The sequence below is a fragment of the Microcebus murinus genome, chromosome 17 (assembly GCF_040939455.1).
Source record: "Microcebus murinus isolate Inina chromosome 17, M.murinus_Inina_mat1.0, whole genome shotgun sequence".
NCBI classification, from domain to species: domain Eukaryota; kingdom Metazoa; phylum Chordata; class Mammalia; order Primates; family Cheirogaleidae; genus Microcebus; species Microcebus murinus.
In genome coordinates, this window is record NC_134120.1 from 37,405,157 (window position 1) to 37,422,751 (window position 17,595).

Sequence of the window (17,595 nt, forward strand, 5' to 3'; positions counted from 1 at the left end):
TATTATTTGGCATATTAGTCATTTGAGATTTTTATTTTTTATGGAAGACCCGCATTAGTATAATAATTAATTATTATATCATAGATTAATTGGCCTATCAATCTATTATTTGGTGTATTAATATAATATGAAATCTATTACCTGGTATATGAATTAATTATCTTGTGTATTAATTATTTTTGGTTTTTTGTTTGTTTGTTTTGTTTTTTTGAGACAGAGTCTCGCTTTGTTGCGAGGCTAGAGTGAGTGCCCTGGCGTCAGCCTAGCTCACAGCAACCTCAAACTCCTGGGCGCAAGCAATCCTCCTGCCTCAGCCTCCCAAGTAGCTGGGACTACAGGCATGCGCCACCATGCCCGGCTAATTTTTTCTATATATATCAGTTGGCCAATTAATTTTCTTTCTATTTATGGTAGAGATGGGGTCTCACTCAGTCTGGTTTCGAACTCCTGACCTCAAGCAATCCACCCGCCTTGGCCTCCCAGAGTGCTAGGATTACAGGCGTGAGCCACTGCGCCCAGCCTTAATTATTTTATTATTTCGAGTATTCATATAATATTAAATTTATTAATATTATTGTTTGACCTATTAATTTATATTTGAGATCCGACCCCTTGGACTATCCCAATTTAATAAAAGTTGGAAAAATCTGGTAGACGGGGCTCAGAATTTGGTGGTGAGCCGGCTGCGACGGCTACTGTGGCTGCTGCGGCTGCTGCAACGACTGGGAGGACGACTGCGAGGACGACGACGATGACGAGGACGACGAGGACGACTACGAGGACGACTGCGACGACGGCTGCGACGGCTACTACTACGACGAAGACTACTACACCACGACGACTACTACTAGGCGGCTACGGCTACGGAACCGAGCGGGTCCTCACCTGCGGTTCTGCGGCAGCGGCCGCGTACCACATAACGGTGATTCACAGCCCTAAAGGGAGCGCCCAGGCCCCGGTTTATACAGGTACACCTTCGCCAAGATGCACCTGAGTTCCCGCAAGGGACGCAGCCATGCGGACACGTGAGGGAAACCCCCTTTTGTGAAGGGTGACTGTGGTTTCGCAGCTACGGCCTCGACTACAACGAGGACAACGACCACTACGGCTACAGAACTGAGCGCGTCCTCACCTGCGGTTTGGCGGCGGCCGGGCGTACCACATAATGGCGATTCACTGCCCTAAAGGGAGCGCCCAGGCCCGGGTTTATACGCGTACACCTTCGCCAAGACTCGCCTAAGTTCCCAAGAGGGCCACAGCCAGGCAGACATATGAGAGAAACCCCCTTTTTTGAAGGGGGACTATTTGTGGTTCCACAGCTACGGCTACGGAACCTGAGCGGGTCCTCGCCTGCGGTTCTGCGGCGGCGTACCACATGACAGCGATGCACTGCCCTAAAGGGAGCGACCAGGCCCGGGTTTATACGGGTACACCTTCGCCAAGACTCGCATAAGTTCCTGCAAGGGACGCAGCCAGTCGGACACCTGACAGAAAACCCCCCTTTGACTGTTAAGCTGTGACGTGGTTCAAGCATCTAGCATGGGTAACATAAAAGCAGCCTACAGTCCTTAAATACATGTTAAAAAAAAACTTTAAAAAAGGTTTCACAAGAGAGTACAGCATCAACACTGAGTCCTAGTAGACTTAGGGCCCTCTGTGAACACGAATGACCCATATTCAGGGGCCACTGGCCCGCAATAGGAACCTTAGACCTCCCCACTGTGCGAGCAGTTTGGAGAATCATGACCAGGTCTCCCGGCCACCCCGATCAGTTCCCTTACATAGATTCATGGCTGGAGATTGCTCAGACCATGACCCCTTGGGTCTGGTTCTGTGCTAATAAGGAACAGAGCAGGATTTTTGTGGCCCAAAGGACCATTGACTCCAAACTGTCCAAATCCACCTATCAAAAAGCGCCTGAAGGCCTGTCACGGTGGCTCACGCCTGTCATTCTAGCACTCTGGGAGGCCGAGGCAAGCAGATTGCTCCAGGTCAGGAGTTTGAAACCAGCCTGAGCAAAAGCAAAACCCTGTCTCTACTATAATTAGAAAGAAATTAATTGGCCAACTAATATAGATAGAAAAAATTAGCCGGGCATGGTGGCACATGCCTGTAGTCCCAGCTACTCGGGAGGCTGAGGCAGAAGGATTGCTTGAGCCCATGAGTTTAAGGTTGCTGTGAACTAGGCTGACTCCACGGCACTCACTCTAGCCTGGGCAACAAAGTGAGACTTTGTCTCAAGAAAAAAAAAAAAGGATCAAAAACAAAGTCAACTTATAAGAAGCCAAATCTTACTGACATAGGAAAAAATCACTGAACCCCTAAAAACTTCTCCCCTAATAACCTGGTTCATCAATATGACCCTCTAGGCTCTACCCAACCATACTTCATGTTGGGTCTATATACCCCTCCAGAAACGAGTCTATATTGGGGTCCCCGTAGCTGCAGGCTGGAACACCAACATCTTGATCCCAGGCCCAAACAAAACATCCCTGGTGGGCCCAGTAGAATGCATTATCCACTTAACCATAACTTCCCACCTAAATATCACTTACATTACTAATGCAGGAGAAAATAAAATATTAAAACTCATACCAGGTGAACTCTACAGAAATAACCAAACCTTACCCAATAAAGCCACTGCCACCTACTCCCAGGATAGCATATTCTTTCTTTATAGAGACATTGCCTACCTCTGCCTCCCAAGAAACTGGACCGGGACCAGCAGCTAGCTCTTCCTCACCCCAGATGTTTCTATCTTTAAAACCCAGCAACTAAAAGCTACACTAAGCCCCTACCCAAACACCCGAAAAAGACGAGCCTTACTAACATCGATCCTCACGGGGGAAATAATTACTGCTGGAGTAGGAACAGGAGTAAGAGGCCTAAGAACGTCCCTAAACATCTAACACAAGTTATCCTAAGAACTAAAGACATAAAACAAATAGCAGCTTCCCTACTGTCCCTCCAAAGTCAATTAAACTCACTAACAGCAATAACCTTACAAAATAGACAGACCTTAGACCTACTCACTGCTGAAAAGGGGGAGACCTGTATATTTCTAGGGAAAAAGTGCTGCTACTATGTAAACCAGACAAAATTAATAACCACAAAAGTCAAAAAACTAAAAAAAAAAAAAAAAAAAAGCCAAACACACAAAAAATAAAACCAAAAAATTAAAACAAACCTAGAATTTCGACTTAGCACAGTAGACTTCATAGCTACTACCTCTGGCTGGGCCACTAATAACTATTCTCCTCCTTGTCACTATAGGCCCCTACATGCTGAACACAATTATAAAGTTCATAGAGACAACTATAACCTGGAGAACAACAACTCATATAATAGCCTTACAAGACTATCACCCACTAAAAAATGATACGCTATAGTAGGCATATAAGGGCATCAATTACATCTATTACATGTAGTAGACATATAAGGGCATCAATTACATCTATTACATCAGCCATCCCTCATGGAAGACCCTCATGGAAGACCCCCATCCCTCATGGAAGACCCTCATCAGCATAATATTAACCTATGACCTGGGCCATCAACTAGTCTATTACCTGCTGCATCAGCATAACACTAAAGCTATTCGGTGCAGACAACTACCCTATTTCCTGGTACATCAACATAACACTTAACCTATTACCTGACATAAACTAACCTACACCGGATACCCCACCCATGGGACCACCCTCACTTAGTGAAAGGAGGAAAATTCAGGTAGATGGGGCTCAGAATTTGGTGGTGAGACCCCTCTGAGCCTACTGACAAATAAACTTTGATTCTCCCTGTGTGCCCCTCGGTTTGTTCTTGAACCACCCGCTGTAACACTGGCTGTAACAGTATCTGACCTAGGGATATGCTTGTTGACAGTCACATCTATTTCCCCATCTATTTCCCTGTTCTTCTCTGGTTTTTTTGGAGCTGACCCTTAAAAAGTATTTCCCAGTTTACCTTGTCAACTAACTTCTAGCTGTATTCAGTCAATAGGAGGCACTGATCAGAGACTGGACGGAAGGAAGAAAGAAGCCAAGCTATTAATATTTTTCCTGCTCTCCCTGCTTCTGGCAGTGGCTTCATTCCATGGTTTCAGCTTCTGAGAGAATGCCTGTTCCTCTATGGTCCCACTTCCTGCTGGGCATGTCCTGCCTTTTCTCACTGGCTTGTGTGTTTCCTCACCATCAGCTCTGCTCTTTCAGTTCTTCCAACATCTTTGTAATTCCATATTAAATGTCTTCTCAACTATTGCAAGCTTTGCCTATTGCAAGCTTTACTTTCCTGATTAGACCCTGTCCCATTTTCCTAGCTGAAGCAACACTTCAGAAGGAGGAGAGAGGCAAATTGTAGGGCAGAAGAATTTTTCCAATTGTCGGGAATTTACTAGGGTGGGGCAATGAGTTTACTAGGACGGGGCAATGAGCTATCCACAAACATTTGCTTCTGGTCATTGCTTGCTCGCTACACCGCTGTATGGGGAATTATGGGGTGAGGTCATTGTAGCACGGGCCACTGGCCCATCAGGCAATAGAGGGCAACCAATCATATTAAAAGGACAATAGTGGGCAACCAATCATCTTAAAGGTCAACGCGTGATCCACGCGTGATCGGCTTGTGCACCGCTTGTGCGCCATGGGGATAAAAAGCATGCAGTTACACCAGTCGGGGTCCCTGCCTGAAAGAGTGACCACTGCGCTGGTGCACTGAGGCTCACACCCTGGCTAGCCAGAAAATAAACCTCCTCTTGTGTGATTGCATCCTCGGTGACTCTGTCTCTCTGTCCGGTAACGCTGTGGGTATATCGACTCTAACAAAATGAGAAACAAATACTGAAAAAGTAGTTTTCTTTCTCAAAAGACAAAGAATTGAGTTAGTTTCCATTGCAAATTTAAATTCTCTCCTCTGTCAAATGAGCACATTCTCCAAAATTACTGTACTGCTTTGATGAAAGTACATTTGAACCCTTTCCCATCTGATAACCGAGCATTTTAAAAAGAAAAAAAAGAAAACTCTCCTCGCACCTCTACAAATTAGTACAAATGGAAATTCAAAAGTGGGACTAAATCAATTAGAGAAAATAAAGGAATTTACTCTTTTTATTTTTTTGCCTTTTAAAATTTTTTCCAGCATATTATGGGGGTACAAATATTAAGGTTACATATATTTCCCTTGTCCCCCCTCCCCTAGAGTCAGAGCTTCAAGTGTGTCCATGCCCCAGTTGGTGCGCATCACACTCATTATATATGTGTATACCCATTCCCTCTCCCCCACCTGGCAGACACCCGATAGATGCTATTCCTATATGTCCACTTAAGTGTTGATCAGTTTATACCAATTTTCTGGTGAGTATATGTGGTGCTTGTTTTTCCATTCTTGAGATACTTCACTTAGTAGAATGGGTTCCAGCTCTATCTAGGAATATATAAGAGGTGCTATATCACCATTGTTTCTTAAAGCTGAATAGTGCTCCATGGTATACATATACCATATTTTGTTAATCCACTCATGTATCGATGGGCACTTGGGTTGTTTCCACAACTTGGCAATTGTGAATTGTGCTGCTATAAACATTTGAGTGATGTCTTTTTGTAGAGTGTCATTTGATCTTTTGGGTACAATCCCAGTAGTGGGATTGTTGGATCAAATGGTAAATCTAGGCTGGGCGCGGTGGCTCACGCCTGTAATCCTAGCACTCTGGGAGGCCTAGGCGGGGCGGATTGCTCGAGATCAGGAGTTCGAACCAGCCTGAGCAAGAGCGAGACCCCATCTCTACATAAATAGAAATAAATTAATTGGCCAACTAATATATATAGAAAAAATTAGCCAGGCATGGTGGCACATGCCTGTAGTCCCAGCTACTCGGGAGGCTGAGGCAATAGGATCACTTGAGCCCAGGAGTTTGAGGTTGCTGTGAGCTAGGCTGACACCACCGCACTCACTCTAGCATGGGCAACAAAACAAGACTCTGTCTCAAAATAAAGAAATAAAATAAAATAAAATTTGATTAAAAAAAAAACAACAAATGGTAAATCTACTTGTATTGCTTTACGGTATCTCCACATTGCTTTCCACAGAGGTTGAACTAGTTTGCAGTCCCACCAGCAGTGTAGGAGTGTTCCTATGTCTCTGCATCCACGCCAACATTTATTATTTGGGGACTTTTTGGATAAAGGCCATTCTTACTGGAGATAAGTAATATCTCATTGCAGTTTTGATTTGCATTTCCCTGATGATTACAGATATTGAGCAGTTTTTCATATGTTTGTTGGCCATTATCTTCTTTTGAAAAATTTCTGTTCATGTCCTTTGCCCACTTTTTGATAGGGTTGTTTGATTTTTCCTTGCTGATTTTCGTGAGTTCTAAATAGATTCTAGTTATCAGCCCTTTATCAGATGTATAGCTTGCAAAAATTTTCTCCCATTCTATGGGTTGGAATTTACCCTTTTTTAGTGTACTCCGGTTTGGGACAATTAAATTTCAACTCTTTCATAAATGTCATTATGAATATGCATTTTCATGACATTTAACTTAATATCAGCAGTGATTTACATACTTTTGTACAGCTTCCATTTTTAATAATTTCCTGTTAGTAGCTTCAGTGGCCCTGTTTGTCATGTGGAATCCAGCCTCCTTCCATGTTAGCTGATTAGAATAGGGGTGCATGTAGTCCTGGCCTGTGACAGCTGTACTCTCTCTCCTTCCAATGTGGAACACAGGAGCTGTGGGGCAGCCACAGTATCCCTTCCTCAACACAGAAACCAGTCAGTAGAAAGAGAGCAAAGCAACAATGAAACAGACATTATGAATACAACTAAAGTTGCTTCACTGAATAAGCCATGATGTTTTAGGAGGCAGAACCCTAGATTAGACCAGTAAGAGTAAATAGATTTCAACAACTCAACTCATATTTCAACTTTTCTTTGATGTTGTTTTTTTGTTTTGTTTTGTTTTTTGGTTTTTTTTTAGAAACAGAGTCTCCCTTTGTTGCCCTGGCTAGAGTGAGTGCCATGGCGTCAGCCTAGCTCACAGCAACCTCATACTCCTGGGCTCAAAAATCCTTCTGCCTCAGCCTCCCGAGTAGCTGGGACTATAGGCATGTGCCACCATGCCTGGCTAATTTTTTCTATATATATTAGTTGGCCAATTAATTTCTTTCCATTTATAGTAGAGATGAGGTCTCGCTCTTGGGAGAGCTGGTTTTGAACTCCTGACCTCGAGCAGTCCGCCTGCCTTGGCCTCCCAGAGTGCTAGGATTACAGGCATGAGCCACCACGCCCAGCCCGATGATGTTGTTTGATGATGTTGTTTTTTAATCTGTGTGGGTGATGGGAAACTTCCCCCTTTGCCCTGAAGGTTTTCTGAAAGATCAACTCACAATAAGGCAGATTAATAAAAGAAAGAGATTTATTTACCCTACGAACAGGGAGAATCACAGAGTCATCACCCAATATCCCAATGGGGTCCAGAAATTTATATACCCTCCTTTTAGAGGGGAGGGGAAGATGAGGAACATAGGTAATTCTGTTTGGAGGCAATAAATGGTTACTAGAGAGGATGAATAGATACTTGGGAGAATGGATGGGTGGGGGGAAACAGATTGACTTGTAAATGATCCTCTTTGGAAATTAAATTAACCCGAGAGACAAGATTATATTTTAAATGATTTGGGCCAGGTTTGGTTGCATTCTTGATCTTCTTTCCTTTAATATATTGAGATAACAGGGAAAGAAAGGGAAGTTCTTTTTCATGGGTCTGTCTGGTTTTATGCAGATAGAGGGAAAGCTCCTTCCAACACATGTTGATATCTAAGGGCCTTTAATTCAAAACACTCTTTATCCCAAGGAGTCATATTTTGGGGAGAAATTTCCTGAACACCTTGAAATCTTTCAGAGAAAGATATAAATTTGAAGCTAAAAGATCTCTTCCCTCACATTCCTTACCCTTTCTCCCTCCCTTCTTCCTCCTTTTCCTTTTTCCTTTTTGTCTTTTCTTTACTCCACATGTTTATTAACATCCTCTGGGCATTGGGCTGTCTTGGCCTTATAGCCAGGACAGAGGCAACTATAACAAGATTAGTTCTACTGCAACAATAGAGGCAAACGCCTGACACCAGTTTTAAAAACAGACAAAGCCTAAATTTTAGGAAAATGGAAGAACCCTCCAGCACACACATAAGCCTTTCCTTCTGTACAGGAAGTTCAATTATTCCAGCCTTCCCCCTCAATACATAAACATTTACTACTTCCTCAAAATGAGGCAATCCAAGGTCCCTTCCAGCTATATTTCCAGAGGCAATGTCATGGGACCACTATTTTTTCAGTTTTGTGTTTTCAAATAATTTACTTCTTCCTTTACCTGAGTCTTAATCTGGTCTAGTTTGACATCTCATGATACTGCAAACTTAGATTAAATCATAAATGAAATTCCTATCAACCACCTGTTATATACCACAGTAGAGAGCAAGTACAACTACAATGAAAACTTCTATTTAAAACATGGATAAAAGGGAAGAAACCACAGGACATGTACCATCTGTTGCTGGACAGAGTTAATAAAGCAAAGCAGAGAGACCCACTGTGTCTCATGGGCATCAATCATTTGGTTGACTTGGCAGTGGTGAGAGTTCTATTGTTAAAACACATCCAGCTCCTTTGATATTGTCTGCTGGGATCAATTCTATTGTCAAGAGATCATCTAAAAGGACATTAGAGGCCGGGCGCTGTGGCTCACGCCTGTAATCCTAGCTCTTGGGAGGCTGAGGCCGGCGGATTGCTCAAGGTCAGGAGTTCAAAACCAGCCTGAGCAAGAGCGAGACCCCGTCTCTACTATAAATAGAAAGAAATTAATTGGCCAACTGATATATATATATAAAAAAAAAAATTAGCCGGGCATAGTGGCGCATGCCTGTAGTCCCAGCTACTCGGGAGGCTGAGGCAGAAGGATCACTCGAGCCCAGGAGTTTGAGGTTGCTGTGAGCTAGGCTGACGCCACGGCACTCACACTAGCCTGGACAACAAAGTGAGACTCTGTCTCAAAAAAAAAAAAAAAAAAAAAAAAAAAAAAAAAAAAAAAATAAAAAAAATAAAAAATAAAAGGACATTAGAGTAGACTACCTTATTTGGGGAGAAGGGGTGGATATATCTCCTTTGCAGTTAAGGTATTGGAATCTGGAAATAGCCTGAGAACCTGAGGCTCTCTAAGGAACTAAGACATTGATTGGTTTTAATGAATCATGGACCCATTTATAATACACATTGGGTTTTTATTGGTGCTACAATTCTATTAAAAATGTAAGCATCTATTTATCAGTTTCATTTTTGGGGAAATTCCTAAAAGCAAACACCAAAAACTTTGTGAGGTCAGTAGGGCTGCTAAATTGAAGAGCCAAGGCTGGTCTATACCCATAAAGTTTCTGTTTGTTAGCAGTAGCTCTGGAGGCAATACATATCCCAGTGCACTTTGTTTGACAAACTTTATCTCAGGACAGTGTGGTTGAAGAAGGCTAGCTGGGCTGGCTGAGAGCTTTCCTTCTCTATCCTCTAAAACTGTGGTCCCCAACCCCCAGGCCAGCCATATAGGTAGTAGTCCATGGCCTGTTAGGATCTGGGAACACACAGCAGGAGGTGAGTGGCAGCTAGTAAAGCTTCATGTGTTTCTACAGATGCTCCCCATCATTCACATCACCGCCTGAGCTCCGCCTCCTGTCAGATCAGTTTCCTATTAGGTTCTTTTTTTTGTTTTGTTTTGTTTTTGAGACAGAGTCTCACTTTGTTGCCCAGGCTAGAGTGCCCTGGCATCAGCCTAGCTCACGGCAACCTCAAACTCCTGGGCTCAAGTGATCCTGCTCAGCCTCCCGAGTAGCTGGGACTACAGGCATGTGCCACCATGCCCAGCTAAGTTTTTGCATATATATATTTAATTGGTCAATTAATTTCTTTCTATTTTTAATAGAGAAGGGGTCTCACTCAGGATGGTTTCGAACTCCTGACCTCGAGCAATCAGCCCGCTCTGGCCTCCCAGAGAGCTAGGATTACAGGTGTGAGCCACCGCGCCCAGCCAGTATTAGGTTCTTATAAGAGCTTGAACCTTACTATAAACTAACTGCGCATGCGAGGGATCTAGCTTGCAACTCCTTATCAGAATCTAATGCCTGATGATCTGAGGTGCAGCTGAGGTGGCGACGCTAGCACTGGGGAGTGGCTGCAAATACAGATTATCGTTAGCAGAGAGGTTTGACTGCACAATAAATGCAATACACTTGAATCATCCTGAAACCATTCCCATGACCCCTGCTGGTGGAAAAATTGTCTTCCATGAAACTAGTCCCTGGTACCAGAAAAGTTGAGAACTGTTTCTCTAAAATATCACCCCACTGCTTCCAAACTGAATTCTAGTCCAGTGTACTTTGCAACAGCAGGAACATCCTGTTTGTCAAGAGAGGAGACAGCATGGGGTGCTCTGGTGCAGCTCAGGGAGTCAAGAGTCCCCAAATCCTCCAGTCCATTCATTCCTCCCCATTCTAGTTGCCAAGATCTCACACTCTTCCCAGTCAGCATTTCAATCCTGTACGCAGAGAAGGAAGTGAATCAAAGAACTTGACTTCTGCACTTGGGTCCAACAAATGCTTGTTTTCTTCATTTGGACCTCAGCATGCTCAATGCCAAATCTTCTTTTCTCTACCCACATCCAGAAAAATCTCCATGGGAGCATGTAAATTTCTTGTACCTTATTGAAGATACTCAGGAAAAAAGCAACACAATCTGACTTATCAGTTTGGGTCCAATCAGGAGAGGGAAACCACAGAGTAATTTGAACAGAGAAAGTTTAATATAAAAATGTTTTAGGCTGGTGATGGTGGCTCATGCCTGTAATCATAGCATTTTGGGAGGTCGAATGGGAGGATTGCTTGAGCCCAGGAGTTTGAGATCAACCTGGGCAACATAGTGAGACTGCTCCATCTCTATTAAAAAAAGTAAAAAATAACAAGTATGGCCGGGCACGGTGGCTCACACCTGTAATCCTAGCACTCTGGGAGGCCGTCTCGGGTGGATTGCTCGAGGTCAGGAGTTCGAAACCAGCCTGAGCAAGAGCGAGACCCCGTCTCTCCTATAAATAGAAAGAAATTAATTGGCCAACTAACATAGATAGAAAAATTTAGCCGGGTATGGTGGTGCATGCCTGTAGTCCCAGCTACACTGGAGGCTGAGGCAGTAGGATTGCTTGAGCCCAGGAGTTTAAGGTTGCTGTGAGCTAGGCTGACACCAAGGCACTCACTCTAGCCTGGACAACAAAGCGAGACTCTGTCTCAAAATAAATAAATAAATAAATAAATAACAAGTAAAGGCCGGGGGTAGGCCGGGTGTGGTGGCTCATGCCTGTAATCCTAGCACTATGGGAGGCCAAGGCAGGAGGATCGTTTGAGCTTAGGAGTTTGAGACCAGCCTGAGCAAGTGCAAGACCCCATATATATGTTAGCCAGGCATAGTGGCGCATGCCTGTAGTCCCAGCTACTGGGGAGGCTAAGGCAGGAGGATCACAGGAGCCGAGGAGTTTGAGGTTGCTGTGAGATAGGCTGACGCCATGGCACTCTAGCCCGGGCAACAGAGTGAGACTCTGTCTCAAAAAAGAAATAAAAAATAAAATAAAAAGTTTTGTTTGAACTGTAATAGGTTTTATAGGCTGAATTTTATCCATCCCCCAAATTCATATGTTGAAGTGCTAATCCCCAGTACCTAAGAACGTGACTCTGTATAGAGAGAGGGCTTTTAAAGAGGTAATTAAGTGAAAATGATTGTGATACTAACCCTGACTAGCAACTCAAACCAATAAATGCCTAAGAGATTGTACAAGTACTGAAAATAGGGAGAAAAAAACTAAGCTAACAATGCTGTGTGCTTTAAGCTTCATCAGAAGTCTGGAGAGAGACCAGTGGGTGAAAAAAAATAGCAACAGGAGTAGAGTTCTTCAGTCTCTATATTTAAAAACTTTATTTTGGAAACTACAAGAGCTTTGCCAGTGAGATGACATTTCTTCTTTCCTACATTTCACTGACAATTATAATTTCCATTTAGGAAATTATAATTAGCACTATATATACACCATGATATTTGGCTTAACATTTTTTTTTTTTTTTTGAGACAGAGTCTCACTTTGTTGCCCGGGCTAGAGTGAGTGCCGTGGCGTCAGCCTAGCTCACAGCAACCTCAAACTCCTGGGCTCGAGTGATCCTTCTGCCTCAGCCTCCCTGGTAGCTGGGACTACAGGCATGCGCCACCATGCCCGGCTAATTTTTTTTATATATGTATCAGTTGGCCAATTAATTTCTTTCTATTTATAGTAGAGACGAGGTCTCGCTCAGGCTGGTTTTGAACTCCTGACCTTGAGCAATCCGCCCGCCTCGGCCTCCCAAGAGCTAGGATTACAGGCGTGAGCCACAGCGCCCGGCCTAGGCTTAACATTTTTTGTTTGTTGGTTTTTTGTTTTTTTTTTTTTGCAATGTGGTTTAAAAATACATAACATAAAACTTACCGGCCGGGCACGGTGGCTCACGCCTGTAATCCTAGCACTCTGGGAGGCCGAGGCAGGCGGATTGCTCGAGGTCAGGAGTTCGAAACCAGCCTGAGCAAGAGCGAGACCCCGACTCTACTATAAATAGGAAGAAATTAATTGGCCAACTAATACATATAGAAAAAATTAGCCGGGCATGGTAGCACATGCCTGTAGTCCCAGCTACTCGGGAGGCTGAGGCAGGAGGATTGCTTGAGCCCAGGAGTTTGAGGTTGCTGTGAGCTAGGCTGATGCCATGGCACTCACTCTAGCCGGGGCAACAGAGTGAGACTCTGTCTCAAAAAAAAAACCAAAAAAAAAACTTACCATCTTGACCATTTTTGAATGTATATAGTACAGTCATGTTATCTATGTTGACCTTGTTATGCAACAGATCTCTAGAACTTTTCATCTTGCAGAATTGAAACTCTACAGCTATTACACAATTCCCCTTTTCTCCCTGCTCCCAGCCCTGACAACCACCATTCTATTATATTTTCTGTTTCTAAGATTTTGATCTCTTTATTAAGGTTTTTAAATTAGAAAGTTATTATTTCTTTCTTTAAGATAGTTTTAAAACCAGCATGTCTCAAGGCCAAAATTTCTGGTGAATGTACCCTTGAAATACTGTCAAAGGACAGTATGATTTTGCATATATAAGATTCTGACCTTACATACATAGTTAAGAATATTTCAAAGGGACAAAGTAAAACACACTTAGAAGTATTAATATATGAAAACATAGTAGATATAAGAACTAAACATTTGCTTCATTTTACCTGATTATCTGGGTTAGCCAATTTGATTTGGTAACCTAGGTCGGCTCTGCAGCAGATTACTACATTTTATAATCTAAATTAAATTTAGCAACTATAATATATAACATGCAGTTGTCCTTCTGAATTAGCACCATAACTCTCATATTGCTGAATGAACACAAAATTGCTTCCCCTGTCAGAGTTATATCACTGAGTTGTCTAGTAGTCTGGCTCACTTGACAGGTATATCTCTAAAGAAAAGAGATACACCTGGCTTGAAGACATTATTCATTAAGAATATTTTGTTTAGCCAGGCGTGGTGGCTCACGCCTGTAATCCTAGCACTTTGGGAGGCTGAGGTGGGCGGATTGCTCAAGGTCAGGAGTTCGAAACCAGCCTGAGCGAGACCCCGTCTCTACCAAAAATAGAAATAAATTGGTTGACCAACTAAAAATATATATACAAAAAATTAGCCGGGCATGGTGGCGCATGCCTGTAGTCCCAGCTACTCGGGAGGCTGAGGCAGTAGGATCACTGAGCCCTAGAGATTGAGGTTGCTGTGAGCCAGGCTAATGCCACGGCACTCACTCTAGCCTGGGCAACAAAGTGAGACTCTGTCTCAAAAAAAAAAAAAAAAAAAAAAGAATATTTTGTTTAGGTGTATCAAACCACAATTTATTCACTAACGTATTCATCAGATATTTATCGAGTGCCTGTAGAGATGCCTGGCATTGTGCTAAGTTCTGGAAACGATAATGAATAAATTTAGACACAGGGCTGCTCTCTTTATTATAATTTTGCTCCATATGTTGAGTTTTCCCTACTGAGAAAAGAGTATGCTGAGAAGCTAACATGAGTATGCTGATCCATTTGTTAACCATTTATTCATCCATTCAACCTATTTTTATGGACTGAATGTTTGTGGCTCCCAGAACTGATATGTTGAGGCCCTACCCCACAATGTGATGGTACTTGGAGTTGTAGCCTGGAGTGGGACTTAGGGCTACATGAGGCTATGAGAGTGGGAATCTCATGATGAGATTAGTAGACTTATAGGAAGAGACATGACAGATCTTCTCTCTCACTCTCTCTACCTTCCTCCCCACCATGTAAGGACACAGCAAGAAGTTGGCTATCGAAAATTCGTTGTTTAAGTCATCCATTCTACGGTATTTTGTTATTGTAGATGCACAGACTAGTAAGGCCCTGTCATTGCAAAGATAAATCCCAACCTTTGCCCTGAAGTAACTCCCAGTCACAAGGATATTAGACATATAAACAAAGAAATATAATTTGATAGCTATAGCAATAGATGTATGGTCTAAGAATATAGGTGATATAAAGGATAGTGTGATTGGCTCTACTTGGATGGGTAAAGGAAGTCTTTTCAGACAAATAATGAAATGTATTTTAAGCTGAGGAAAATGTGTGCAAAGTCACAGAGGCAGAACATAACATGATGTATTGGGAGTGAGAGGACTAGGGCAACAATTGAATGTTTCCTAAGAACTTGGAAATAGTGAACAAGATTGCTCTCTGAGAGTTAGATTAAAACTAACCATGGATACCAGAGTTTATTTTGCTTACTTATTTATTAATCGAGAAAAAATCTCACAGCAACTTCAAACTCCTGGGCTGAAGGGATCCTACTGCCTCAGCCTCCCAAGTAGCTAGGACTTACAGATGTGTGCCACCAAGCCCGGGTAATTTTCAATTTTTCTATCTTTAGTAAAGACGGGGTCTTACTCTTGCTTCAGCTTGCCTGAACTCCTGACCTCAAGCCATCCTCCTGCCTTGGCCTCCCAGAGTGCTAGGATTACAGGTGTGAGCCACCACCCCACCTGGATGCCAGAGTTTAAATATGGTCATTTAAAGGTATAAAACTCTTCCCATGCTGAGTTGACAGTAAACTGAATGATGTATTAGAATATTTAATGGCAGTAGCAATCAAAAAGGGCCACTATTTAACCGCTTTTGGACTCTAGTTTATTTCTCTCCTCCCTTTTTCAAGAATGTATGAATGGCCTTCTCCTCTCCCCACCATGGCTTGTGCTCGTCCACTGATACCGGTGTACTCCGAAAAGGGGGAGTCATCTGGCAAAAATGTCACTTTGCCTGCAGTCTTCAAGCCTCCCATTCGACCAGATATTGTGAACTTCGTTCACACCAACTTGCGCAAAACCAACAGGCAGCCCTATGCTCTCAGTGAATTAGCAGGTCATCAGACCAGTGCTGAGTCTTGGGGTACTGGCAGGGATGTGGCTAGAATTCCCAGAGTTTGAGGTGGTGGGACTCACCGTTCTGGCCAGGGTGCTTTTGGAAATATGTGTCGTGGGACCGCATGTTTGCACCAACCAAGACTTGGCGTCGCTAGCACCGTAGACTGAACACAACCCAAAAGCGGTGTGCCACCTGTTCTGCCCTGGCTGCTTCGGCCTTACCAGCACTGGTCATGTCAAAAGGTCATCTTTTTGAGGAAGTTCCTGAACTTCCTTTGGTGGTCAAAGATAAAGTTGAAGGCTACAAGAAGACCAAAGAGGCTGTTTAACTTCTTTTTTTTGAAACAGAGTCTTGCTTTGTTGCTCAGGCCAGAGTGAGTGCCGTGGCATCAGCCTAGCTCACAGCAACCTCAAACTCCTGGGCTCAAACAATCCTTCTGCCTCAGCCTCCTGAGTAGCTGGGACTACAGGCATGTGCCACCATGCCCAGCTAATTTTTTTCTACATATATTAGGTGGCCAATTAATTTCTTTGTATTTATAGTAGAGATGGGGTCTCTCTCTTGCTCAGGCTGGTTTTGAACTCCTGACCTTGAGCCATCTGCCTGCCTCGGCCTCCCAGAGTGCTAGAATTACAGGCGTGAGCCACCGTGCCCAGCCTTGTTTTACTTCTTAAGAAACTTAAAGCCTGGAATGATATCAAAAAGGTCTATGCCTCTTTGCAAATGAGGGCTGGCAAGGGCAAGATGAGAAACTGTCGTTGTATCCAGCGCAGGGGACCCTGCATCATTTACAATGAAGACAATGGTATCATCAAGGCTTTCAGGAATATCCCTGGAATTACTCTGCTTAACGTAAGCAAGCTGAACATTTTGAAACTTGCTCCTGGTGGACATGTGGGACGTTTCTGCATTTGGACTGGAAGTGCCTTCCAGAAGTTAGATGAATTATATGGCACCTGGCGTAAAGCTGCTTCCCTCAAGAGCAACTACAACCTTCCCATGCACAAGATGATCAACACAGACCTTAGCAGAATCTTGAAAAGCCCAGAGATCCAAAGAGCTCTACGAGTACCACGCAAGAAGATTCACTGTAGGGTCCTGAAGAAGAATCCACTGAAAAACCTGAGAATCATGTTGAAGCTAAACCCATATGCAAAGACCATGCGCCGGAATACCATTGTTCGCCAGGCCAGGAATCACAAACTTTGGGTGGATAAGGCACCTGCAGCAGTACGGGCCAAATCAGATGAGAAGGGGGTTGCAGGCAAAAAGCCTGTAGTAGTGAAGAAAGGAAAAAAGCTTGTTGGTGTTAAGAAGCAGAAGAAGCCTTTGGTGGGAAAAAAGGCTGCCTCCACCAAGAAACCTGCACCCGAAAAGAAGCCAACAGCTGAAAAGAAACCAGCAGAAAAGAAACCTACCACAGAAGAAAAGAAGCCTACTGCATAAACTCTTAAATTTGTTTATTCCGTAAAGGTCAAATCATTTTGGACAGCTTATTTTGAGTAAGGACCTGATCAAAGAAGCAGTGAAAAAAAAAAAATAAGAATGTATGAATGGTGTTGCAATAAATATCATCCCACATATAGATTTTATTTTGGATTAGAGTGCCAGGAAATACTTCCGTAAGTAGAATTACTGAGCCAAAAGGTAAGATATCATTACCCAAATTCTTTGAAATGTGTAAATTATACCACTATCACCAGCATAATGTGCGAGTTTTATGACATCTTCTTTTCATGGGGCATTATCAATTGAGAAATTCTGTTAATAGGTTGATTAAAAAATATTATACTTGAGAGTTTACACCATGCCAGACATTATGCTAAGAAAGATAAATGGTACATCATTATGGTGTTCAAATTAATATTTTTGATTCCTTGTAATATTTGGACTTTTTAGGTTTTTTTAAAGAGACAAGTTCTCACTATATTGCCCAGGCTGGAGAAGAGTAGTTATTCAGAGGCTCAATCATCACACACTACAGCCTGCAACTCCTGGGCTAAAGCTATCCTCCTGTCTCAGCCTCCTGAATTTTGGATGTTTTGTATGCGTGTGTCTAGCTAG

General features: G+C 43.0%; 1 non-coding gene and 1 pseudogene across 1 annotated transcript; both read left to right on the forward strand.

Annotated features, from left to right (window-relative positions):
* Positions 1 to 4,916: 4,916 nt before the first annotated feature.
* Positions 4,917 to 4,996, forward strand: LOC142861787 (small nucleolar RNA MBII-202). The gene has a single exon (XR_012912937.1). It is a non-coding gene; the product is annotated as a small nucleolar RNA MBII-202 (small nucleolar RNA).
* Positions 4,997 to 15,337: 10,341 nt separating this feature from the next.
* Positions 15,338 to 16,996, forward strand: LOC105881085 (large ribosomal subunit protein uL4-like; annotated as a pseudogene).
* The last annotated feature ends 599 nt before the right edge of the window (positions 16,997 to 17,595 follow it).